The sequence below is a fragment of the Pinus tabuliformis genome, chromosome 1_1, assembly GCF_031772625.1.
Source record: "Pinus tabuliformis cultivar Carrire ecotype Pingquan chromosome 1_1, CPIR1, whole genome shotgun sequence".
Classification (NCBI taxonomy): Eukaryota; Viridiplantae; Streptophyta; class Pinopsida; order Pinales; family Pinaceae; genus Pinus; species Pinus tabuliformis.
The window spans coordinates 343,640,008-343,667,287 of record NC_142297.1 but is presented as its reverse complement, the minus strand read 5'-3'; the positions used below and the strand labels follow the sequence as shown (position 1 = coordinate 343,667,287).

Below are 27,280 nucleotides of genomic sequence, written 5' to 3'. Positions count from 1 at the left end.
CTGGCTAGAAGACTCAACAGATTCTTGATCAAAATCCCCCTGCTTCAAAGATTGCCCAGATATAGACAATGGGTGGGGTCAGGGGGAATATCAAATCATTCTCCTATTTCCCTAGAGATTCTTGGACTTGATGCCAAGCCAAAGGCACCCTTCAAATTCAATCATGTCTAGCTCCAAGATGAGGGATATACAAGTTTAGTCAAGGACTTTTGGGTCACCCACCCTATAACAAATCACAGAACAATGACGGAAGGTTTCTGCCACAATATTTCTCAACTAAAACAACTAACCATGGCCTGGGCTAAGGAGAAGAAGGCTAAGGATGATCAGAAGATTTTTGCCATTGAGGCTGAGTTGGAATTATTGTTGGATGACAAGAATCTTGGTTTTACCTCAGCAGCAGAGAAGATCAGGTTGATTGCGCTTGGGAAGCAGAAAGACAAGATACTCAAGGAGAGGGAAGAATTATGGAGACTGAAGAGCAGGGCCATTTGGTTAAAGGCAGGAGAAGAAAACACCAAATTTTACCAAAATTTTGCCAAGGGAAGGAAGAATACAAACATGATTTGGAAAATGCCCCTTCCTGATGGAGAGCAAGCTGAAAATTTCCGAAAGCTCTCTAGACTGGGCACCTCCCACTTTCGGACTCTGTTTAGATCTCCCCATGAGGCCAATCTAGTAGATATCATACAAGTGGCTAGACTCTTCCCTCGTTTTGTAGGGGAGGAGGAAGCAAATGAATTTATTTCACCTGTCACTCTAGAAGAACTTGAGGGGGTATTAAAGTGGTTCAAAAAGGATAAAAGCCCAGGGCCTGATGGGTGGACAATCAAATTCTATTTGGCATTTTATGATCTATTGGCCTTGGATCTTCTACAGGTTGTGGAGGAATTCCTATCATCAGGTAGATTGTATAATGCTATCAACTCTACCTTCATCTCCCTCATCCCAAAATCTGACTCCCCTACCTCTTTTGATGATTTCTGGCCCATCTCCCTCTGCAATTGCCTTTACAATATCATCTCCAAAATCATTGCAAATCATATCAGGCCTATCCTTTCTCGGCATATCCTCCCTAAAAAATTTGCTTTCCTTGAAGACTGCTAGATTCATGAAGCTATTGGCACTGCTCAAGAAGCCGTTCTTTCCATTCGTTCCCGCAGACTAAAAGGTATCATCCTCAAAATTTACTTGGCCAAGGCTTTTGATCGAGTGAACTGGCTTTATATCAAAATGCTTCTTATCCACCTGGGCTTCCCCCTCTCATTTACCAATTGGATAATGGCTTGCATAACAACCCCCACCTATAGTCTGCTCATTAATGGCTTTGCCTCTCCTTTTTTCCATGCTGAAAGGGGACTCAGGCAAGGTTGCCCACTCTCACCTCTCCTCTTTCTGCTTGTTATGGAATGCATGAGCAGACTCATTTATCATGGAATTCAAAATGGTAGATTATCAGGTTTAAAGATTACTGATCAGTGTTACCTGACTCATCTCCTGTTTGTGGATGATGTCCTCATCTTCTTGGATGGAAGTATTCAAGATTCGATCACTCTCGAAAAGATCCTTGCTACTTTTTATAGAACCACTGGTATGATGGAAAACCACTCAAAATCTACTTTTCCCGGGCATATACTTCTGCACAAGAGTCCAATCTTGCCTTGCATCGATTCCCATATAACCCTCGACCTCTGGAGCAGGGCTTCAAATATTTGGGTTATTGGATCAAGCCTTTGGGACACAAGATAGCAGATTGGACTTGGCTGATCTCCAAATTTGAGAAGAGGATTTCTCTTTGGAGCCAGCGCTTTCTATCCAGAGTAGGAAGGTTGGTGCTTATTAAATCTGTCCTAGAGGCTGCACCTGTATTCTGGATGGCTTTAGCCTAGATACCTAGAGGTATTCTAGCTCATCTCAAGCAAATTTGTTGCAGATACCTTTGGAATGGAGGACAAGATAAACTAGTTTTTGCATGGATTAGATGGGATAATATTGCCATGCCTAAAAAGTGGGGAGGATGGGGTCTTAAAGATCTATCATCCTTTTCACATGCTCTGGCTGTGAAAATGGAATGGACATTGCTCACCAAGCAAAATATCTGGACATCTATCTCATACCACAAATACATCTGGCCACTACAAGTCATGGATTGGATCCGACTGCCTGGTTGGAATAGAATAGGAATCTCTTTGGTTTGGAAAGCTCTATTGTGCTCACTCCCCCTCATTTGCAGCCATCTTACTTGGAGAATCAATGATGGATCTAGGGCTTGCATTGGAATGGACCCATGGACCGGTGGAGGGGGGAGATGTTACCTCCCTCATGAGCTTATTCGATTACTGGATCAACAGAACATAAAAGTAATCGCCCATATTACAGACCATGAGAATTCATCCATTTTCACACAAGCATGGAAATCGGCAACGCAGCTAAATTTGCCTCCTATCTGGCACCACAACTGGGAGGATTACACAAGCGCACTGAGTGAATCCCACATTCGCATCAAGGAAGGCCCAGATGAGCTCATGTGGAGAAAGGTCGAATCAAGTTACTACTCCCCCAAGGAAGGTTACCTGTGTTTCATTATAAACAAACAACCAAAAATCACTCAGAGATGGTGGAAGCTCATTTGGAAATTAAAGACTCCACCCCGGACCAGACTCTTTTTATGGTGCATTCTCCGAAATAAGGTTCCTACAGGGACTTGCTTATGCACAGTTCCATGTATGGTCCCACCTGGTGCATACTCTGCAAAAATCACTATGAATTGACAGAACATCTTTTCCTCTCCTGCAATACCACAAAACAAGTATGAAATGACGTGGCTGATGAAATTAGGTTCACGAGAACATGGGAAGGTGACAACATCACAACAGCATGGGATGCTTGGAACCAAGCACATGCAGGAACTAACCTCCCGTGTCTTCCTCTCATCATTTTCTGGGAAATTTGGCTGGCAAGGAACAAATTGACTTTTGAAAATGGCCTGATCTGCTGGCAATCCATTATTGCCAAAATCATAGCATCATATCACGAATTACATGAACATACTCCTCCTCGTTCCCGTAGACCAGCTACCCCCAATCCCATAGATCACTCCTCACCATGGGCATTTTTCGATGGAGCTGCTCAACAACATAGATGTGGGGGGGGGGGTTCATTCTATATCTATCAGATCAACATTATTACAAATTTAAGATGGGCCTAGGCGTAGGAACGAACAACATTGCAGAACTCATAACTCTTCATCATCTTATGCATTTTTCTTTAAATCATGAATGCAAAGACTTACAAATATATGGTGACTCAAATATTATCATAAATTGGATCAATCAGAATACTAGATGTCACGCTCACACACTCTTAAATATTCTGGACGAAGTAATGCATCTCAAATCTCAATATAATTCTTCTCTTGTTCGTCATATCTATAGGGAGCATAACCAAAGTGCCAACGGATTATCCAAGGAAGCCACAAACTTGCCAAGAGGACAGTGGATAATCCAAGAATAGAGGGGTACCTCATAGTACCAGTACTACCACAGGCCTTATATAGATCAAATCTATCATCAGGTGGATGGCCACTAAATGTTTGAAGAACTATCGAACATATATGATGATGTAGATAATTTAGTTTTATTTATGATCAACACCCTGCAAGGTGTAAATATGTTTATATAGGACACTATTACAGCATCATTCTGTGTGATGATTTTTTGAATTTGATATAGCATCATTCCGCGTGATGATTTTTTGATTTTGACACAGCCATTTACAGGAATGGTTTGTAGATATTATAGATATATGGGCTCAAATCGCATATGCAGAACAACATATACTACATGTAATTTTTCACCATATAATGAAAGATTACAATTTTTCCAGTGGGAAAAAAAAGAAAGTTTCCATTGGATTATTTGAGTTATTACTGTTTCTTTTTGTTGTTTAGCTATGATTGTGGCATAGATTAGGACTTTCACAGGTTTTGTTTTTATCATTTGTTGCAGATATACAATCTTTAGCAGCCATTTATATTATTGATACTGTTTATCATCCACAGTCTTAAGTGGGTTCTTTTCATACATCTTTGAGAAGAAAACACTACAAGAGAAAGAATCCTGGAAAATGCATGGAGCAAGGACCCTTGAAACCCTCAATCTTTGGAACAGAAATGTGGCCTCCAAGTGATCAATCTCCATGTTTGGCTATGGGTTCAACCTCAATCCTAGGATGAGCTTGATTAAACAATTTATATTCTTCCTTCGGATCAAGTTTAGAAACTTAACCTTCCAACCTTTGCAATTTGACCTCTTTTACCTCCAATGAAATCAATCCACAATTATTTCAAGGAGACACTTTAGATCTATGAGAAAGTTAAAAATGGCATCGAAAGGCAGGGTCTCCTCCTTAGATTTAAATGATCCAGCCTCTTTCCAATATAGATTACAAAAATATATTCATACCATTGATCTTGAAATGAAACAGATATAATCTGATATGATACTTGTGCTCAGAATTTAGCCTTTGAACCCTTGGTGTTTGACCCACTAGAAGGAGATGAACTCTTCCGTTGGATTTCTATAGACCTGTAATCAAATTATAGTCAAGATGGTAGTACTTCCTACAACAAATCTCACAGCCCTGCAATACAATTGAAAAGAGACCCTCAAATCTGATAGGGGTTCGATCTCAACCCCGTAAACTTGAATGGATAAATATGGTAAAGTAGATTCAGGTCCAATCTAAAAATTTGGCAAAGTAATGTTTTTTATTTTGTTTGCAATAAAATAATAACTCTCAAAATAATGCAGAAAATTCTCCTTCCAATCAACCGAAAAATAGATCCAACTAGGATGATACGAAATACCATCAAAGATGGAAATGTTGGCTAGGGTGAGAATAAATTCCACCAAAGTTCCCTGCATGAAACCTCCAAATAACCCTGCAAATAATTTAGAATTTTCCAATAAAACCCTCAGGCTGGCGGGATGCATAGCTCTGATACCACTGTAGTTTCCTAATCATCGGAATTTTAATCAGTTAGGGCACATTGTAGGTGTTCTAATAAAATTCTTGCAGTAAAAACACCAAACACAATAAAGATCTGAGAATGCAGCATCTTATTTACGTAAATAAATATAAACAAAATTACATGCCCACAGAAGCACTACTAAAGCTTGTGCCTTGGCATGTATGGCTTCCCATCAACAGATAAATTAAAGATGCTGAAGCACAATCTTAAATCCTTGATGGATCCACCATAGAAATTACTCCCATGGGGTTTTCATCCTTGGGATCAATTAGAACTTGCATTGACAAGCTCTCAACAAAAGAAAAATAGATAAATAACTCTCAATGATTGCATTGTTAGGATCCTATCCCCTTTTATATGCTTCATTAAATCTCTAGAGACTTTATTTTATTGTTTTCACTCAAAAAATGAAGGCAAATACCATGGGTCAATGCCATGGGCAACTACCATGGTAAATACCATGGGTAGATTCTGTCAACTTTAACCATATCCACAAAAAAAATAATATTACAAATAGATCGCTTCTTATTTAGTCTAAGAAGCTTATGTTTAGGAATTCCCCAAGATCCATAAAAGAAGAAACTTAATAGAAGTTACTCATCAACACCACAAAGTATGTTATTTTTATTGAGAATATTGAGCACATGGAAATATTCTTGTTAAAGTGGATGTTAGAGAAATCCCTAATGCATAGGTCTAACAATAACAAGAATTGTGTTACCTTTTGGGTAATTTTCTTAAGAATCCTAACTATGTCTTAAAAATGTAGCTCGGGGCATTAAATTTAAATGATATTCCTTATTGATTTAGGGATTGGGATGAGAGAGAGATAGGAGATATTGTCTATTCTAAAAATAAACATATTTTCACTTGTATCTTTTCGATACATAATGTCTCTTTTTCATAAATTAAATGGACAACCTTATTTCCATAATTCTTCATGACAAACCATCCTACAAAGATGCATTAAGGCCATTTCTAGACAAGTAAGGCCACCTACTAAGTCATAGATTCTAAATCCAACGACTCTGCTATGAGCTCACCAAGATTTAGTACCTCTTACTCTTCTGTAAGTTCTCCAACAAATCAATGTACAAATGAATTGGAATTGGGGGCAAGAAGCCCTTTTATAAGAAAAACTCTAGTTTTTTTGGCCATTAGGAGTAAATGGTAGCTCGGTTTGACAAACTGTTAGCACTGTTGGAATTCTCTCACCGATCTATACAATGGGTCTCCATGTTTCTCATAATTTGAAACTTCGCCATAAAGCCATTTTTTCCATGAGGTCTCACTTTGGTGCATTAAATAAAAGCTCTTAGTATGAGTGACATGTACTCTCGTACCACTTGTCCTTTGAACTTTTAGAATTATGAGTCAAGTTGTGGCATGAGTAATCACTATTTACTCATTCTATTATGGCGCGTTGTGGGCCTTTCCCATGTGGAAGAATCATATAGTCACCTTTCTTCAAAGAATTAGAGATGAGTCACCCCTACATCTATGGAGTCTGTTCAAAGTCCCATTGAGTCTTGTTACAATATATTATCCATCTATGTGTCGCATTCATCCCATTTTTCTTATATTTGACCTCCATCTATCCTCATGTGCCTTTGAAAATCCTCCATCTGAGTAATTGACCATCCCTTATGGAATTGTGTCAGTGACTACGAGGTCAACCTTGCATGTTATGATCTGATAAGGTAAATCATAACTCCACGAGTCTCCATATCTTCCAATTATCATCGCCAGTGTTAGTCGTTATTAGCCATAATACTATGATCCTTGTGCCTTTGTTGAGGATTCATAATTGCCTAAACTCTGGTGGGCCTGCTTTAATTAACATCAACACATTTATTCTAGGAGAGTAGTCTAGAGGATGGTGTACCTTGGTTTCATCTTTCATCCTTTCTTGGTGCCTGTAATCAAGCAAAGTGAATCATTATTTCCCTTTTACTTGGTTTTTTTTCACATGCTCAAATTCAACTCGTTATCACATGATCAAGAAACATACACTTGGTGGTATAGTGATCTAGTAGATTTTCCTAGATTTTCTGAGGTGTGTGTGAGATGTTCTAGACCTCATGAGGAGATGACGCTTCAGATAGCCCATCACATACCTAGATGTCAGAAAATTATGATCTAGCCTTAGAAGAAGTTATTTTTATTTGAATGGATTTGTTTCTGCTAATTGCATAACTCAGCACACATGAACCTCTATTTAAAATGGTCCATTGAGATATTTAAATACCTCTCCTATTCATCAGGGCTTCTTTGGTTGTGATCTCCCCCCCTGCACCCTTCACCATAGCAATGTGCGGGAATTATGTCTCATGTCCTCAAATCAACATACTTAATTGTATCAATCTTGGCCACTGTATTCGAGGAAATTATCTATATGGGGATCATTATCTCATTTCCCCATTGATGCCAGCATATCATGTATCATGTACTATGTACCTCAGACCTAGATTGTTAGGCACGCCATTATCATTTGTACTCAATTATCTCGTAGGTATGGGTATATCTCCCCCGCCTTATCGAGATCTTGTACTCATCAATAAAGGAAACTTTTATCTCACAGGTAGGTTTCACCCTGTCCAACTTCACTCCTTCCTATTACTTGAGTGATCTCTATCTCTCCCTATGACTTCCCTTCGATGTTTTGCGAAAGTGAAGCTACAACATATTTCCATCATACGATGTGCTCCTCAAACTCTTATGTTGGGCAACAATCTGTTATCACCCAAAAAATGATCACCTAGTCATGTATTACTAGGTTGATCAAAATGCACCATGTAGGATAGGTTTTTACATATTAAAACCTTCTTTTACCTTAGGCAATAATTTAGTGAACCAATTTCATAAAGTATGTCGTTGCATTCTAGACTACTACATGGAGGGGAATTTTAAGACAATTTTTTAAGACAAAATAAATCTTTTGTCTTAAAATTCTCAATATGATGCACTAGTAAAAAAGGTAAAGGATTAGGGGTTCATCTTTATGCTATTGATGGTTTCTTCGGGAAGTAGAGTGATAGAGGTTGACAACAACTGATGCGATTTAGGGCTATGGAGGCTGAAAACAGAGGTGTGCGTCATGAGAGGAGTGATGGAGGCACTTTCGAAGAACGTTAATGGGTGGTAACATAGTTGGAGTACTTTTCGGGGTCTCCATCGATTGTGTTTTAATATGTGTTTTTTATTGTTTTATTTATTTTGAACGCTACTTAATTACATTGGTTGTTGTTATTAGCAAATTGTTGTGCTAGATTGGCAACATGGAGAGGATTCACTTGAAGGATTGTTGAAAAGTGTGGCAAGAAAAAGTCAATTTGATTTTGCCTTGATTAAGAGAAAATTTGAATTTCCACATCAGCAGACAACTTGGATGCAATTAGCTTGTACGACATGGTTTGTGTCACCCATTTTACTCAATCAATTCGAGTTGGAGGAGTTAGATTTCAGTTAAGCATGCGTGATTTCTAATTTGTAGCAGTCAAAGTCAGTTATCTTAAGTTGTTTTCAGTTAAACTAGGTCTAATTGTTGGAGGAACTAGTGGAAGGCTAGTTGTGCAGTGAGACTTCAGTCAAATGCAATGATCATCTAGTTAAGTGATCAATCATCCCAAAATTGCTAGTGCATGCAAGTAATTCGAGTTCCCCAGCTATGGTGGAGATTCCAAGGCAGTTTAATATTAGTTGTAGACTAGTCTTGAGCGTACAGGTGTTGCATGCAGTCACATGATCAACCTTAGGAATTGTGCAATTCATTTTGGAAAAAACCTAAATAATAGGGGCCTAATTTCTCAAGGAATTGCACAAGGAAATAGGGGCTCAAGCAGAGGTAAAAATTGACAAAGTTTGGATTTGAGCTTCTTAGTGAGCAGAGGGATAGATTATTCACTTACGGGTTGTGCACAATTGAGTAAACCAATTGTAATACATCTATATTCATAAGATTGATGCAAGAAGGCATTGGAGTTATTAGAAGATTGCTTTCCCCAAGAAAAATATTGTGTGCATATATTTTATTTCTTATTGCTTGTCTGAATTTTTTGTTCTAAATTGTGAATTAACTTTCGTAGAGTAGTAGAGTAGGTGTGTGTCTTATGATTTTGAAAAAAGTTCATGATGAGTTGCAAATCTACACCGTAATTTCTACATCGTATCATAGCAGGATTCACATTAGAGCATAAATTTTGAACTTATTTCTCAGGAGGTTCGAATTTGCAGTTTAGTGTAGCAAGAGCTCTTAGGAACTGAAAATATGAACTTTGAAGGGCTGAGGCTAGAGTTTTCCTTGGAAGGAAACTCTAATTTCATTGATTGCAAGGATCGCATGGAGGAGGTATTTGAGGACAATGGATTGCTAGAATAAATCAAGAGAGATGTTACAAAACCAGCAGAATTTGATGCCCAAGACCTTGCTCAGTCGAAGAAAGTTGTAGCCAAGGTGTGGATAATAATATTGGAGGGAGTACGAGACCACATTGTCAGCAATCTCCATGGGAAAGAAAATCCTTATGGAATGTGGCAGGCACTCACAAATCTATTCTAGAATAGTAGTGACCACAAAACATTGGTGCTCAAGGATAAACTTTGAAATATCAAGATGTAGAGGAATGACTTTACCCTGCAATATCTGAGGAGGTTCACACAAGTTCATGATAAGCTTGTAGGATTTGGTGTTAGTGTTTCAAAGGATGACTTGGTAAGAATATCCCTTCTGGGCCTTCCCAAGTGTTGGCATACCTATCAAGATTAAGTGAACAGGAGGGAGAAACTACCGAATTGGGAACACTTATGGTACGATTTGGTACAAGAGGAAATAAGGTAGAATACTAGAGATGGGACCTCATCCAAGGGCAAGGATGAAGAAAAATTTGCATTGGTTGGAAAGGGAAAGAAGGGAAAAGGGGAAGAAATCTCAAACCAAACCAGAATCCAACCAAGGGAGAAAGAAGAAAGATTTGTCAAAATTTAAATCCTTCCATTATCATGAATACAAGCACTATGCCATGAAGTGCCCACAGAAAGAGGCAAGTGAGAAGACCTTAGGAGGAGTAGTGGGTGAAGCCTTGGATTCATAGTTCGACCTTGACGTTACCCTTATTGCATGCATGTCCAACATAGTGATGGGGAGTATGTGGTACTTGGACTCAGGTGCATTGTTCCACATAACAAGGTGTAGAGACTTTTCAGTGACTTGGAGGAGAAATATCTCCATATGTACATCAAGCTAGGGGACGACGGAAGGTATCATGGCACCTCGAATACTATACAAAAAATATCCACTAGCCTCCCTAAAGGAGCACTTGAGCAGTGGGATGTATGCAAAGGATGTACCTTGGGAAAGTACATAAAATCCAAATTTCATGATCGGAATAACAAATCGCATGCAGTCCAAGAAAGGATCCACTTTGATGTCTATGGACCTTTCTTTATATCCTCCATTGCCCGACACAAATATTTTGTCCTTTTATTGATGACTTCTCACATAAGTGTTGGATCTCTTCATGTGGAAGAAAGATGGGACATTCTCCAGGTTCATAGAATTCAAGGCACTGTTTGAGGAAGAATCCAACAAGAAGGTGAAGGCTCTCTGGAGCAATAATGGAGGTGAGTGTGTGTTGAATGAATTTAAAAATTTATGTGCGAAAGAAGGCATTCGACGAGAGTTGACAATACCGCACAACCCACATCAGACTGGGGTGTTTGAGAGAAATATCCATAGCATTTTGGGAGCAACAAGGGTGATGTTGCATGACCAAGGCCTACCTCTGCATTTGTGGGTTGAGGGATGCAGTACAACAATTTTTTTGCAGAACTAAAGTTCTCATCAGATTCTTGGCATGATATTACACTGGAGGAGGCTTTCTTAGGAAGAAAGTTGGATGCGTCTCACTTCAAGATTTTTGGAGCCTTTGTTTACTGCCATGTATCCAAAGAATCAAGATAGAAGCTTTAGTCAACAACAAAATTAGGGGTATTTGTGGGTTACACAAAAATTTCCCACAACTAACATGTGTACTTGCCATCACTCATAATGATAATTATGTGAAGGGATGTAAATTTTGATGAGGATAAATCTATGTGGTGCTCTCTTGAAAGTGAGCTTTAGATGCCACCAAAAGATGAGATTTTAGCTCAAACGGAGGAACCTCAAGAAGTTGTAGAGCAACCACAAATTGTGGAGCAAAGATTGGAGACATTCACTAAAGCAAAACCTCTAGAGAAGGCAGAAAAAGAACTAAGGAAGTTGATAGACATATGCAGGATGCGAGGGAGAATGTGGGATATCCTTCAAATTTGCGTAAGCAATGGAGGTCACTTGAAAGGTACACTGGCGACATGGCTCTTATGACCGAGCTTATAGAGATTGAGCCATCCTATTTTGAGGAAGAAATAGAGAAACCTGTATGGGTTGATGAAATGGTGGAGGAATATGAATCCATTGCAAAGAACTGTGTTTGGGAAAAGATCCCAAGAACAACATATAAATCAATAGTGGGTTTGAGATGGATCTTAAAGGTGAAGCAAGCAACAAACAAAAGAATAGGGAAGTATAAGGCCAATTTTGTGGCCAAGGGGTACTCTCAAGTTTAGGGAAACGACTATGAGGAGACATTTTCTCTTGTAGTAAGGTACTCATCCATTAGATCAATTCGTCGTCTCGCTACAAAGATGTGGTGAAATATCCAACAGATGGGTGTAAAAACAACATTTCTGAATTGAGTTATTAAGGAGGAGGTGTACATAGAGTAACAAAAAGGTTTTGAGACATTTGATCAAGAGTCTCATGTTTGCAAACTCAAGTAAGCACTGTATGATCTCGAGCAAGCATCTCGTTCTTGGTACACCAAGATCAATAGTTATCTCACCGGTTTGGGCTTCACCATAAGTGAACCAGATGTAAGCCTCATCATGTATGGATAGAAGGTAAATTTCTCATTATTGTCTTACATGTTCATAATTTTATTTTAACTAGTGATGAGACGTTGATCATATATTGCAAGGAGGACCTTGCAAGGGAATTTTAAATGAGGGACATGGGTCTCATGCACTACTTTCTCGGGTTGGAAGTATGACAAGGTGATGGGTAGTTATTTGTCTCTCAAGGCAAGTATGAAAATGAGATACTGCAGAGATTCTTCATGGAGAGTTGTAAACCTGTTATCACCCTAAAATTTTCTAAAACTTGGACAGTTTACATTTGTTCCTAAGTCATAATGTTAAATGGTGGTTAAGTCACTTTTATGGTTTTAGAGTCCAAGTCATAGGGTTAGAGTCTCATTTCCATCATCAAATAAAGTTCAACAACCTTTTTTTACACTTTATGGGTCGCATATCATGTTTTGAAAGTCATATGTTTAGCCATTTAAAAAAAAAATTGAGACTAGCTACGAATCCACGTTTTTGTAATGCAGACAATGTAAAAAACTAGTTTTGCGGTACGAAATCACTGAAGCAACCTTTTTTTCAGTAGAAAAAAACTGTTTTAGGTAGTCAACTTCCAGGAGGTTGTTTGAGCAGCTGAAAGCATATTTTGGAAAACTGAAAGAGGTTCTTATTCCTAACATAATGAGCTACTAAAAAATATTTCAGTTTCTTCAAATTCATTATGATATGGGAGAAATGGATGACCCAACTTGCACTATGAAACTGATGTAGGTGCAGTTTTTCTCAAATTAGAATTTCCAGTTTACACCTAATATTCAAAGACAGTTTATGGTCACAGGAAAAGGTATTTTGGAATTTTGAAGGAGGTTTGTCTTCATCAACTCTCCAGATACAATTACTTATCTAACATTCTTCATAAGTGTTATCAGTTGGGAGATACTAAGATTTCTTTGAAACCCTAATTTTAGAGAACCAATTTTTCCTATTTTACATGTGCTTTTCAAGGACAGATTCTGGACAACTATAGAAGTCTTTTAAAAAACCAAGAGAGGTTTTTGTTCTAGATAGCATGGAATAAAAAAAATTACTTAATTTTCATAAAATATGTCATGGATGAGAAGATAAAGACTTTTTCCCACGTGCTAATGTTCAAAGATCCTAAACCTAAAAACAGGGAAACATGTTCCCTAATTTCTAGGGTTTATCATCAGCAGTAAGGTGACAACGTGGGAGGCTTCATCAAATTCGACCTCATGAGGTTGCAACTGTCAAAGAATGCATTCAATGTTTAGCTAAGGTGGTTTAGTCATAACAAGGAGTTGTACTCCTAATTGTATTAGGACTCTAGGACTATTAGTTAGCTGTCAAATGCATTTAAAGGTTTGTTTTATGGTTAGAATAGGTGTCACTCATAAAAAATTCGAATTCTCTTGATGAGGGATGATGGAATCCTTATTGTAAAAGCTATATATGAAGCAAGAGAGGAAATGAGAAAGGGTTGGAAAATGAGATAGAAAAAGACTACTTTTGTAAACGCTGTGGAGGGACTGATATATACAGAAGCAGTTTGACTTTTCTGAAGCTGAGATTCTTAGTGTACTTCAGTGAGCTTTATATTTTATCTTTAATATGTTTTACTTCCATAGTATTAATGATTATTACTCAGAATTCATGGAGGAACATGCTCTGACTTCCTTTAAGTGTTAAACTATGGTGAATTGAGTTCTTGGGTCCTATCCTTGGATGTTTTTCTTCAAAGTTTTAATACTTATCACTCAGAATTCATGGTTACTCATGCTCTGACTTCCTTTGAGTATTAAAACTTTGATGAATTACTTAAAATACTTTCCTTTTGAATACGTTGATGTGTCATTACTCAGAATTCATGCCCACATGCTCTGACTCCTATGAACTTCAAGCTATTGAAGCTTTCCTGAATGTGTTACTCTTTCATTGAAGTATATACAAGCCTCAGTTTTATAAGAAGAGCTATTTGTTATCTTTATCTCTATCACTGACTCCATTGCCCAATGGTAGCAAGTCTCCATCTTTCAACCTATAAACATATAAAATCACAAACCATAGAGTTAGCCATCTATCTATATCTTTAATCAATATCATTAACCCTTTGAGAGAGCCCTCTCAAGCTGAGGAGGCTAAGACTTAGCTAAAATATTGGTTTGAAATAGTTACACTGAGATAGTTTGATTAGCAGCCTATCAGGGTCCTATTTTGGTGATAACATTTTGGTGCATCTGCCAGGAGTTTAAAGATTACTCATTCCTGAAATCAAGAAGCTGAACTTCTGAAGGTAGCAGGAGCTCATGAATCTTTTTGAGGCTACAAAACTACCTTGGTGAATCCATTGTTGAAGAATTCAAATTTCATAGATTCATGGTGATTCCACTAGAGTTATGAAGAACTCAGATGCTACCATTCTTATTTCAAGGTATGCATGCATAAATTTTTCAGGAATTCATGTTTTCCCAAATCATTTTCCCAAGGATACATATTTTCTAAGGAATGGTCCAAAATTAAATGGAGAAGATTTGAGTTTAACTTTGAAGCATACCGAGCTTCTTAGAGTCAAACATGAGGATGTTTGCATTATGTTGTTCTATGATTCATTTCAAGGGAAATGTAAACAGTGGATTGAAAGCTTTCCTGCCAAATCTATTAAGTCATTTGTAGACTTTTGGCTTATGTTTTTGGAGGAATGGATAGATAGAACAGAGTTGGTGGCAAACTCTCCTTCAATTCAAGGTTTCAAACAATGTAATGATGATCATATTAATGAAGAAATAGATGAAAACTTTTCTTTGTCCTTATCTTCTTATCTAAAATCATTTGAGTGCAAGACAGAAGATAAGATGAAATTTTTGGATGAAGTTGCTAAGAACATTGAGAAAGACATTGAGGTTTTCAAGGTCAAATTCAATCATATAGTCTTCATGATCATGATCATACTTTTCAAAAGCTTTCTATGGCAGAATACAAAGATAGGGTGTTGCTTCCTTTCTATTTTGAGATTGAGGAAGAATACATTATTTTTGAAAATCAATTTGAGGAGCAGTTTGAGAGCACACAGCTGAAGCCTTATGCAGATGATCAAAGTATTGGTGAGTTGTCCAAAGCTGTAGAATATCACCAGAAACATCAAACTCACCATGTGTTTTTTGACCCTATAGCTAACTACATGGAAAAGATTTACTATTCAGGCTTCCAGTTATATTTTCATCTTGAAGAACAGTTACACCTCATGCTGCCTTGGTTATTTCATTATTTGGTTTATTTTTGCTTCAAGCACAATCAAGAGATTCAAGTGTCAGATCAGATCGATGACTGGCTTCATTGGAAGTTTCATGTTCCTTGAGCTACAAGTGGAGATTGCAACTGATAGGGTAGGTAGGAATGTGCAAATAAGCTCAGGGTAGGTTGATTGAGCATCTGTTTTAGTAGGTGCAATTTGAATTCCTCTTACAGAAATCATTAAAGGCTTAAGGAGTAGATTGGGCAGAAGTTCAGAGTTTTATTCTAGAGGATGGATAGTGGCACTAGAGCTACCAGTTCTTAATGTACCACAACGGCACACTATCCCTAGTGGAGCCACTGTTCTCACCCTAAGATTTTCTAAAACTTGGATAGTTTACATTTGTTCCTAAGTCATAATGTTAGATAGTGGTTAAGTCACTTTTATGGTTTTTAGAGTCCAAGTCATAGGGTTAGAGTCTCATTTCCATCATCAAATAAAGTTCAAAAACTTTGTTTTACACTTTATGGGTCCCATATCATGTTTTGAAAGTCATATGTTTAGCCATTAAAAAAAAATTGAAACTAGCTACGAATCCACATTTTCGTAGCGCAGACAGTGTAAAAAACCAGTTTTGCGCTACGAAATCACTGAAGAAGTGTTTTTTCAACAGAAAAAGACTGTTTTAGGTAGTCAACTTCCAGGAGGTTGTTTGAGTAGCTGAAAGCATATTTTGGAAACCTGAAAGAGGTTTTTATTCCTAACATACGACACTATAAAAACCTCTTTCAATTTCTTCAAATTAATTATGATCTGGGGGAAATGAATGACCCAACTTGCGCTACGAAACTGCTGTAGAAGTCTTTTAAAAACCAAGAGAGGTTTTTATTCTAGACAACACGGAATACAAAAACCTCCTTCAATTTCATAAAATATGTCATGGATTAGAAGATAAGGGCTCTGTCCCACGTGCTAATTTTCAAAGATCCTAAACCTAAAAACAAGGAAACATGTTCCCTAATTTCTAGGGTTTATCATCAGCAGTAAGGTGACAACGTGGGAGGCTTCATCAAATTCGACCTCATGAGGTTGCAGCTGTCAAAGAATGCATTCAATGTTTAGTTAAGGTGGTTTAGTCATAACAAGGATTTGTACTCCTAATTGTATTAGGAATCTAGGACTGTTAGTTAGCTGTCAAATGCATTTAAAGGTTTGTTTTATGGTTAGAATGGGTGTCACTCATAGGAAATTCGAATTCTCTTGATGAGATATGATGGAATCCTTATTGTAAATGCTATATATGAAGCAAGAGAGGAAATGAGAAAGGGTTGGAAAATGAGATAGAAAAAGACTAGTTTTGTAAATGTTATGCAGGGACTGATATATACATAAGTAGTTTGAATTTTTTGAAGCTGAGATTCTTAGTGTACTTCAGTGAGCTTTATATTTTATCCTTGATATGTTTTACTTCCATAGTCTTAATGCTTATTACTCAGAATTCATGGAGGAACATGCTCTGACTTCCTTTAAGTGTTAAACTATGCTGAATTGAGTTCTTGGGTCCTATCTTTGGATGTTTTTCTTCAATGTTTTAATACTTATCACTCATAATTCATGGTTACTCATGCTTTGAATTCCTTTGAGTATTAAACTTTGATGAATCACTTTAAATAATTTCCTTTTGAATACCTTGATGGGTCATTACTCAGAATTCATACCCACATGCTCTGACTCCTATGAACTTCAAGCTATTGGAACTTTCCTGAATGTGTTACTCTTTCATTGAAGTATATACAAGCCTCAGTTTTATAAGAAGAGATATTTTTTTATCTTTATCTCTATCACTAACTCCATAGCCCAATGGTGGCAAGTCTCCATCTTTCAACCTATAAACATATAAAATCAAAAACCATAGAGTTAGCCATCTATCTATATCTTTAATCAATATCATTAACCCTTTGAGAGAGCCTTCTCAGGCTAAGGAGGCTAAGCCTTAGCTAAAAGATTGGTTTGAAATAGTTACACTGAGATAGTTTGATCGACAGCCTATGAGGGTCGTATTTTGGTGATAACAAAACCCATGGAAACACCTCTAACGAACAACTAGAGGAAAGAGGATGCCACTTCAGGTGAAGTGGATGCTACCATTTATTGACAGCTAGTGGGTCCACTCATGTATCTTGTGAACACATCACCAAATATGTGATGTGCAGTCAATGAGCTAAGACATGCTATGGTTAGGTCAACCAAACTATTTTGGAAGGTAGCTAAGCATGTTTTACGGTACCTCATAGGCACTACCCAGTTTGGGATTGTAGGAATTTACAGGGTAAGTTCCTCAGAAAGAACACCAAAAGGACACCGCTCACAACCAGATCTCAAATCAATACACCAGTATTTTTGACATGGTTAAAACCCTCAGAGTGCAAGGAGGGAAACAGTCCACGGCCTATCCCAACGTGGGTACTACAGGCAATTTATTAATCAAAGAATGAAAATTTACATAAGCTTCTCTCATGCACGGATTACCCGAACAATGACCCTCCATGCGCTTTAAATAGAACTCATGGACCAATCGGGTGTCAAGCCACGGATCAAGTGTCGGTAATACCGAGAAGAGAATGAACCGTCGGATCACTACATATCGTGACCATCAGATTGTAAGTTACAATATGTACAACGGTAAAGAAACACACTTTACCTAACTCTATACCTAACTCTAAACTAGACCAAGTTGAACTTAACTATATCCTATGTGTCGGAATATCCTAACATCCCCCCTTAAGAACAACTTGGGATAGGATTGAAGGATTTACAAATATGAGACAATAGGAGAAGGAAGGAGGCACTAGAGCCTATCCCCCCTTAGTGACAACTTCCTGAACTCCAAGCATATATCGAAGTTTAGTGAACTTCGCCTCTGTGAGAGCCTTTGTGAAGATGTCTGCAACCTGATCATCTGTTGGACAATATTGCACTTCAAGAAAATGGTGATGAATGAGCTTTCTGATGAAGTGCATGTGTAGTTCGATGTGTTTGCTGCGCTGATGCTGGACTGGATCTTTGCATAGCTGAATGGCACTTTGATTATCACACCAAAGTGTGGTTGGATGCTGCTGCTCAAAGCCAAACTCTGATAGGATCTGACGAAGCCACAAGGCTTCCTTACTAGCTTCCACGGCACCACGATACTCTGCTTCTGCTGACGAAAGAGAAATGGCAGCCTGTTTCTTACAAGCCCATGTAATAGGTCCTGAACCAAGAGTGAAGACATAACCGGCAGTAGACTTCCGATCATCAGGGTCACCAGCCCAATCAGAATCAGTGAAACCAACTAACAGAGGAGCTGCTTTGGCACTGTAATGAATCCCAAACTGTACTGTACCTCGAACATAACGAAGTATTCTTTTAGCTGCTTTCCAATGACTTTCATGGGGGTTTTGCATAAAACGAGCAACAAGGCCAACAACAAAGGAAAGATCAGGACGAGTATGGGTTAAATATAAGAGTTTTCCTACAAGTTGACGGTATAAGGTAGCATCAACTTCAGGAGAAGTACAAGAGACTGAAAGTTTGACTCCAGACTGAAAGGGAGAAGGGGCTGGCTTACAGTCTTCCATGTGAAAATGACGAAGAATATCACAAGCATATTTGGACTGGGAAAGGAAAATACCCTCCTTGGATTGCAAGACTTGAAGACCGAGAAAATAGTGTAAGTGTCCTAAGTCTGTCATTTCAAATTTCTTTTTAAGGCTGGACTTCACATGGTTTATAAGGTTGGGATCACTACCAGTAAGAATAAGATCATCAACATAAAGAACAAGGATGATAAGAGAGTTGCCCACTTTCTTGGTGTAGACAGTATTGTCAGAATGACACCTAGAAAAGCCAGATTCTAAAAGAAAGCTATCCATTTTGGCATACCAAGCCCGAGGAGCTTGCTTGAGGCCATAAAGGGATTTCTTAAGTTGACAAACAAGGCTGGAGTCTGTTTGTATGAAGCCAATGGGTTGTTCCATATAGATTTCTTCCTGCAAGTCCCCATGCAAGAAGGCAGATTTAACATCCATCTGATGGACTTCCCATTTTAAAGAGGCAGCAAGGGAAAGAACAAGGCGGATAGAGTTCATTTTGGCAACAGGGGAGAAGGTTTCAGTGTAGTCAATGCCTTCAACCTGTGAAAAGCCCTTAGCAACGAGACGAGCTTTATGTTTATCAACTTTCCCATCTGGTCCATACTTGGTTCTGTAAACCCATTTACATCTAACAAGTTTGCGTCCCTTTGGTAGAGGAACAAGATCCCATGTATCATTTGTCATCAATGAATGATATTCTTCATTCATAGCTGCTTCCCAATGTGGATGGCCTGAAGCTTCTGCAAAAGTGTCAGGATCATGATTTACTGGAGCTTGAGCCAGTAAAGAAGAGGCTCTTTCAAACTGAGAACGTGTACGTCGCTGATCTGTAGGATCACCGGCAAGATCACCTGCTGCATCCCGAGTAGCACGGACCCATCTTGGAAGTTGAGGATCCTGAGAAGGTGGGGGAGGATTATCATCCTCACTTTCATCATATGAAGAAGAAATGTTTTCAAAAGTAGAAGAGATAGGAAGAGGTGGCACATCCGCCGGACTAGGCTCGCAGGCCGATTTATTTTCATCAAATTTTACATCTCTTCTAATGATAACATTTTTGGACTTAAATGGAATAAGTCTATAACCTTTTACATCTTCAGAATATCCAAAAAAAGTACATTTCTCACTCTTAGGTTCTAAAGCTTTATGCTTTTCATCTGGAATATGGGCCCATGCTTCACTTCCAAACACACGAAAGTGACTTACATCTGGTTTAATGGAACTCCAAGCTTCTTCTGGAGTGATATTCTCTAGAACCTTAGTAGGAGTGCGATTGATTATATAATTTGCACAATTAATTGCTTCGGCCCAAAAACTAAGACTGAGTCCTTTAGATTGCAGCATACAATTAGCCATTTCCTTTAAGGTGCGATTTTTCCTTTCAGCTACACCATTTTGTTGTGGAGTGTATGGAACAGTATGTTGCATTTGAATTCCATTTTCGGTGCAAAAGTTGATGAATGTGTTTTTAACATATTCTCCACCATTATCAGTTCTTAGCTTAAGAATTTGATGTCCAGATTGTTTTTCAACAAAGGCTTTGAAGCCCAAAAATGTGTTAAATACTTCGCTCTTGAGTTTTAAGAAGTATACCCAAGTGCGTCTGAAGAAATCATCAATGAAAGTTAAGAAGTACTTGCAGCCAGAGAATGAAGCAACAGGAAGAGGACCACATAAATCACTGTGCACAAGCTGTAAAGGGGCTGAGGCATGCCAAGAGGCATGTTTGTCAAAACTGTCCATATGATGTTTTCCGAGTACACATCCGGAACAAACACCATCTCTGCAAGATACCATAGGAAGTCCTGTCACCATATTTTCTTTACATAGCTGCTGAAGGGAGCGATAGTTTAAGTGACCAAATCGCTCATGCCAAAGTTTGCTCACTTCATCATTATGAGCAACAAATACTGAGGGAATATTAGATGACCCAAAGTTGTGAAACTTATACAACCTTGTGGAATCATCAGCAAGACCAGTAGCTAGAATCTGTTTAGGATCTTTTAGATTCTTGATTACAACATCATGAGGTGAAAATTCAACAATTTTACCTTCACCTGAATGAGTTATCTGATAGACAGATAGAAGGTTGCAGGATAAGGTTGGAACACATAATACATCATTAAACTGACCATTGTCTAGATGAACAGTTCCAGTCCCTACAACATTAAGAGATCTATCATCACCAACATATATATTTTTGGTGTTACAATCATTTAAAGAAGAAAACATTGCTTGGTTTTTGGCCATGTGATAAGAGGCTCCAGAATCAATGAGCCACTCATGAGAATGAGAAGAAGAAGAAGATACATTTAATGCATAACCAGACTGAGATGATTGACAACGACATGCAGAAAGTGCCATTCCGGAAGTTGAAGTTGAAGTAGGGTCCACATGGATGTTATGTTTCTTCATTGCGGCTTCCAAGGCTTCCATCTTCTTAAAGCATTTAGATTCTAAGTGGCCATCTCGATTACAAAAGTTACAATGTCTATCAGTCTTCTTCCATTTGTTTTTATTGGTCTTATCATTTTGCTGAAATGATCTTTCATTTTGAGGCTGAGTTGGTTTAGGACCATTCTTTTGAGGATATGACTTCTTAGGATTCTTTGAATTTGGTTGCTGCTGGGCGGCTAATGCTTTCGTGGAAGAGTTTCCAAGATTAAGAAGACCAAGGTGTAAGAGTTTTTCTTGTTCTCTTATTAAGGAATCACAAAAGGAGTCAAAGGAAGGGGCCTTGTAGTCTTTTCCTTGACAAATGAAAGCTTCCCTTGTAGAATGGAAGGTGGAAACAAATACAGAGTAGGCTGGTCCCAATTTAGTAAGGATGGAATAAATAAGGTTACCATCTTCTTTCTTAACTTTAACACCTTCCAAGAGATATCTAAGGGTCTTGAATTTGGACAAGAAATCTTCAATGCAAGAAAAATTATTAGGATCCAAAGTAAGCAACTCATTTTCAAGTTGATGGGCTCTAATTTCATTTTTAATCCCAAAAACTTTAGCGAGTTTTTCTAATGCTTCAAGAGGAGTTTCAATTTCTGCAATGTGGAATCTAAGATCAGGAGAAATATACATCCCTATCAAACCACGTGCTTGATTTTGTCTATTTTCCCATTTAGTAGCCTTGTCTTCATCTTTTGGTTTCGTCTCTTGGCCTGTGGCTATTCTGAAGAGACCTTTACTTCTAAGTAAATCTTCCATGTAGGCTACCCATTGGAAGTAGTTAGTGCTGTCAAGAATGACTTGGCATGGACTTTCCATTTTTTTTTTAAACTGAAGCTGAAGATGCTGAAAGTAAGTGTTCCAATGGATAGATCTCGAAAAAATAGGCGGTTTTAAAAAAAACAGCTCTGAAAAAGGCTTCCGGATGAAGAAGTTATGGCTTTTTGAAAAAATAATTGTTGACGTTGCCGGAAAAGTGCGCGAATGTGCGGGAATGAAAAAACTCCGCCCCCACAAAATGGAGACTTGAACCCAAGACCTCTACTCTCTTAAAATAGCTTTGAACCAATTAATCTATACAAAAAATTTGAGAGAGAGAGAGAGAGGGGGGGGAGCCTTGGTTTGCGTGCTTGCCTTGAGAAAGCTCTTTTTCCCTACAAAACACAAAACACAAAAAGGCTTCCGGATGAGGAAGTTATGGTTTTTTGAAAAAAAAATTGTTGACGTTGCCAGCAAAGTGCGCGAATGTGCAGGAATGAAAAAAATCCGCCCCCACAAAATGGAGACTTGAACCCAAGACCTCTACTCTCTTAAAATAGCTTTGAACCAATTGATCTATACAAAAAATTTGAGAGAGAGAGAGAGAGAGAGAGAGAGAGAGGGGGGGGGGGCTTGGTTTGCGTGCTTGCCTTGAGAAAGCTCTTTTTCCCTACAAAACACAAAACACAAAACCCAACACGAATATGCAAAGAAAAACGAACCTTGCGGCTCGAAGTTAGCTTTAGCCAAAAAACTAGAAATTTTAAAAAAAATCTCAAAGTTAGCTTTAGCCGAAAAACTAAATATTTTTCTCAATGTTTCTGATTTTCCGAGATCACACTAGGGTGCAGGGAAAAGAGCATACGCATGAGAAAAATCCTTCCTTTCTATTTCTGATTTGCCCATATCGCACAGAGTCGCAGGGCAAAGAGCATACATAGAAATGAAAGGTATAGATCCGGTTAAAAAAAAGGCTAAATAAACCGAAACCGAAATAAGCAGAGAGAAAGTAACAGTAAACTGCAAAAAACACTGTATACCTCCCGATCTGAAAAATGACGCATCTAGGGCTACCGGAAACCTTTTCGCGTGAAACGAAAGGGGTTCCTCACTGGAACAGATGCTCCGAACGCAACAGAGCAGTCCTCTCGGCCCGAAAGCAGTCAGAAACAACAGATCTAGGAAACGATAGCCGCATGCAGTTCTACCGGCTTCAGATTTGGATCACCAACGGACGCGACCCTCAAATAGCTCCGATACCATGTAGGAATTTACAGGGTAAGTTCCTCAGAAAGAACACCAAAAGGACACCGCTCACAACCAGATCTCAAATCAATACACCAGTATTTTTGACGTGGTTAAAACCCTCAGAGTGCAAGGAGGGAAACAGTCCACGGCCTGTCCCAACGTGGGTACTACAGGCAATTTATTAATCAAAGAATGAAAATTTACATAAGCTTCTCTCATGCACGGATTACCCGAACAATGACCCTCCATGCGCTTTAAATAGAACTCATGGACCAATCGGGTGTCAAGCCACGGATCAAGTGTCGGTAATACCGAGAAGAGAATGAACCGTCGGATCACTACATATCATGACCGTCGGATTGTAAGTTACAATATGTACAACGGTAAAGAAACACACTTTACCTAACTCTATACCTAACTCTAAACTAGACCAAGTTGAACTTAACTATATCCTATGTGTCGAAATATCCTAACAGGGCTATGGTATAGACGAGCAGAGGGAGTGAAGTTGTGCGACTTCACAGATGCAGGTTGGGCACGAAGTCCATTAGAATGAAAGAGTACATCAAGTGTAATTTTTAGTGTTGGGTTTGTAGTTGTTTCTTGGTATGACAGGAAGCAAAGATCTGTGGTGCTTAGCTAGACAGAAGCATAATACATGGCTACAAGTCAAGAAACATGTGAGGCGATATGGATGAGAAAGATACTTGCTGGACTATTTGGTCAGATGATAGATCCAATTGTGATAATCAGAGTTGCATCAATCTCTCTGAGAATCTTATATTTCATGATCAATCCAAGAATATAGATATCCAATACCAACATTTACGAGACTGTGTCTAGAGGCAGATGATGTTGCTACAATCCATTCTGATAGAGGAGTAAGATGTTGACATTTTGAAAAAATCTTTGTCAAGAGGGAAGTTCGAATTCCTTAGGTGCATGATAGGGGTGGTTGATAATCCCTTTCTTGCAGAGAGGGAGTCTTAAAAAATGTAGCAAGAAATTCTCAATTTGATTTTTCCTTGATTAAATTGAGAAAAATTGAATTTCCACATCAACGGACAGCTTGGATGCAGTTAACTTGTGTGACATGGCTTGTGTCACCTGGTTTACACAGTAAATTTGAGTTGGAGGAGTTATAGTTCAGTTAAGCATGTATGATTATTAATTTGTAGCAATCAAAGTCAGTTATCTCAAGTTATTTTCAATTAAACTAGTTCCAACTGCTTGAGGAACTAGCGGAAGGCCAATTGTGCAGTGGGACTTCAATCAAACTCAGTGATCATCTAGTTAACTAATCAATCTAATGCATGGAGAATTCGAGTTCCATAGCTGTGGTGGAGATTCCAAGGTAGTGTAACATCAACTGTAGACTAGCCTTGAGTGTATAAGTGTTGCATACAGTCAGATGATCAACCTTGGGAATTTCGCAATCCATTTTGTAAAAATTCCTAAATAATAGGGGCCTAATTTCTCAAGGAATTGCACAAGGAAATATGGGCTCAAGCAGAGGTATAAATTTACTAAGTCTGGCTTAGAGCTTCTCAGTGAGCAGAGAGATAGGTTATTCACTTGTAGGTTGTGCTTAGTTGCGAAAATAAATTGCAATACATTTCTATTGATCATATTAGTGCAAACATACATTGGAGTTTTTAGCATATTGTTTTCCTTAGGAAAAATTTTGTGTGCATGTGTGTTATTTCTTATTGCATGTATGAAATTTTGGTTCTAAATTGTGAATTAACTTCTGGAGAGTAGTAGAGTAGGATTGTGTGTTATGATTTTGAATAAAACTTCATGAGTAGTTGCAACTCTACACCATAATTTCTACAAGGATGGTGGAGGCAAATTACAGAATATTCCTTACTACACAATATGCCTACTTCAAAATATCTATGACAACTTTTGCGAGAAGAAGACGTTGAGGATAAAAGATTGGATTTTTGAAGAATTAGTCACAAAATTCACAAGGATTAAATGTAATTTTGGCTGCATGTGTGTAGGTAGAGAAGTTACAGTTACTCCTTTGATTTTTGTAGATGAAGTGTTACTATTTGGTAGATTGACCTCTTTTGATCGGTATTTTGACTCCTTATGAATAATATTAATTCTCATATGATTTATTCTTACGTAGATGATACATTGGTACTGGAGATTTATCATATTTTTGGTGTTATCTCCACTGCATTGGATGCAGATTTTAAATATCTTAGATTTATGATCCAACCTAATTGTTATGGAATTTAGGATTGGAGCTGAATTATAGAGAAAATCCACTATATACTTTTATCATGGGCACACAAGAGGCTCGCCCTAGGAGTCAAGTTGACTCTAGTTCGAGCAGTCCTTCAGAGCATCTATGTATATTGGCTTCATATTTTTGCTCTGCCTAAGAATACGAGTAAATGTATCTTTCTGGCTTCACCTTGGCATGGGACAATTTGTGTCGTAAAGGATAGAGTGGGCCTGGTTGTTGTTTACTCTGTATGGAGGCGATGGATGACCAGAATCATCTATTTCTTTGATTCTCCAAAGTAAAATCAATTTGGAATGGTGTATTTAATATGTTCCATTTACAGGAAGATTAGAACTACTCTTTTGTGGTTTATTGTGTTTGGCACTAGATTACTGAATATAAAACATTTGTACCACTTCCAATATACATTGGGGGTTCGACCCAAAGGATGCATTACTGTCCCAAGCTCCTATGTTGAGATACATCCACCTCCATCCTTGTCAAAAAAGCTAAAGGCCTCCCTGAAATTAGACATAACCTCCATCCCATATTCCTTTAGTAGATAAAACCCTTCTCTAATTTTCTGACCATGCCAATCTACTGTCCATCACATATTCTCTCATGAGCCCTATGTAAACAACCATTTCATTCAAGGATGGGGATTTTGATGCCTACTCTAACCAAATTTGTTAGATACTTCCCCCCTTTTCTTGCTTATGGTTTCTTGAGTTTGCCTCCTCTAAATATTCCCTACTCTCCTTAAATTATTTGAAAGGTATCGTTTGGCTACTAACCCCATTTTACCAGAGATCCTTGACCTGTCCCTTGAAATTTTGATTCGGCCCCATGAACTATTTTATGGCAGTGATTCGAAAGCTTTAGATTTCTTTTCCACATATTCATTGATGACCAAACACTATACCACTACTTCTAATAATCTTGTGGTTACTATCACCAGAATAAATGTATATTGTATTTTAGAGGAGATAAGAATTGTATATTGCCCTTTGGGACACTCCAAAAATATTTTGATGCACCCTATTTGTCTAACACTCTAGTATACTTTATAACCTTAATTCCCATTCCATGTTCATCCATGTGGATGCACTTTATGATGTTCTAGGACAACCTAATGTCCTTGTAAACTCCCTCTCATCTTCCTTGTCATGTTTTCTAGGACTTGTGTATCCAACAAGAAATTTGGGAGATGAATGACATGAAGGTAGAAAATCAAGGGGTTTTCAAGTCATTTATTTAAGGTTCCCACTAGCATAGTCCCACCATATGATTCACCCAATCCCTAAATTGGTGTTTAATGCTATTTCAATTAATTATTAGATGATCATGGTGGGCCATAATTCCAGGTTAAATGTTATGACTCTTCATAGGATATTATTGGAGATACTTTAGGAGACACCTCTTTGGCTAAAGGGTCAAGGAAGGATTTTGACTTCAATATCAAACCATCAGCCATATCCTCAACATTTGTCCCATCAATCATATCCTTAACATATCGAACCAACAATCAAGAAGACAACTGAGGTGAAGCATGGAAATCCTCTCTCACCCACGTTGTTCAGGATATATATTAATCTATGAATGACTCTACACTCCACCAACTGTGCATCAATAAAAATTCTATTTGCCCCAGTGTCCACCAAGATGGATACACATTGTCCCAACATTGTGCCTCTGATTACCAAAATTATAAAATTGGGATTTTCCATGTCAAAATTTTAATTCAAGACTGACCATGCATTGGAAGGTCATTA

The 27,280-nt window shown here is 38.1% G+C and overlaps 1 pseudogene; it reads left to right on the top strand.

The window, feature by feature from the left end:
• Window positions 1–291: 291 nt before the first annotated feature.
• The window catches only part of LOC149212988 (uncharacterized), a 54,903-nt pseudogene continuing 27,914 nt past the window's right edge, over window positions 292–27,280 (top strand).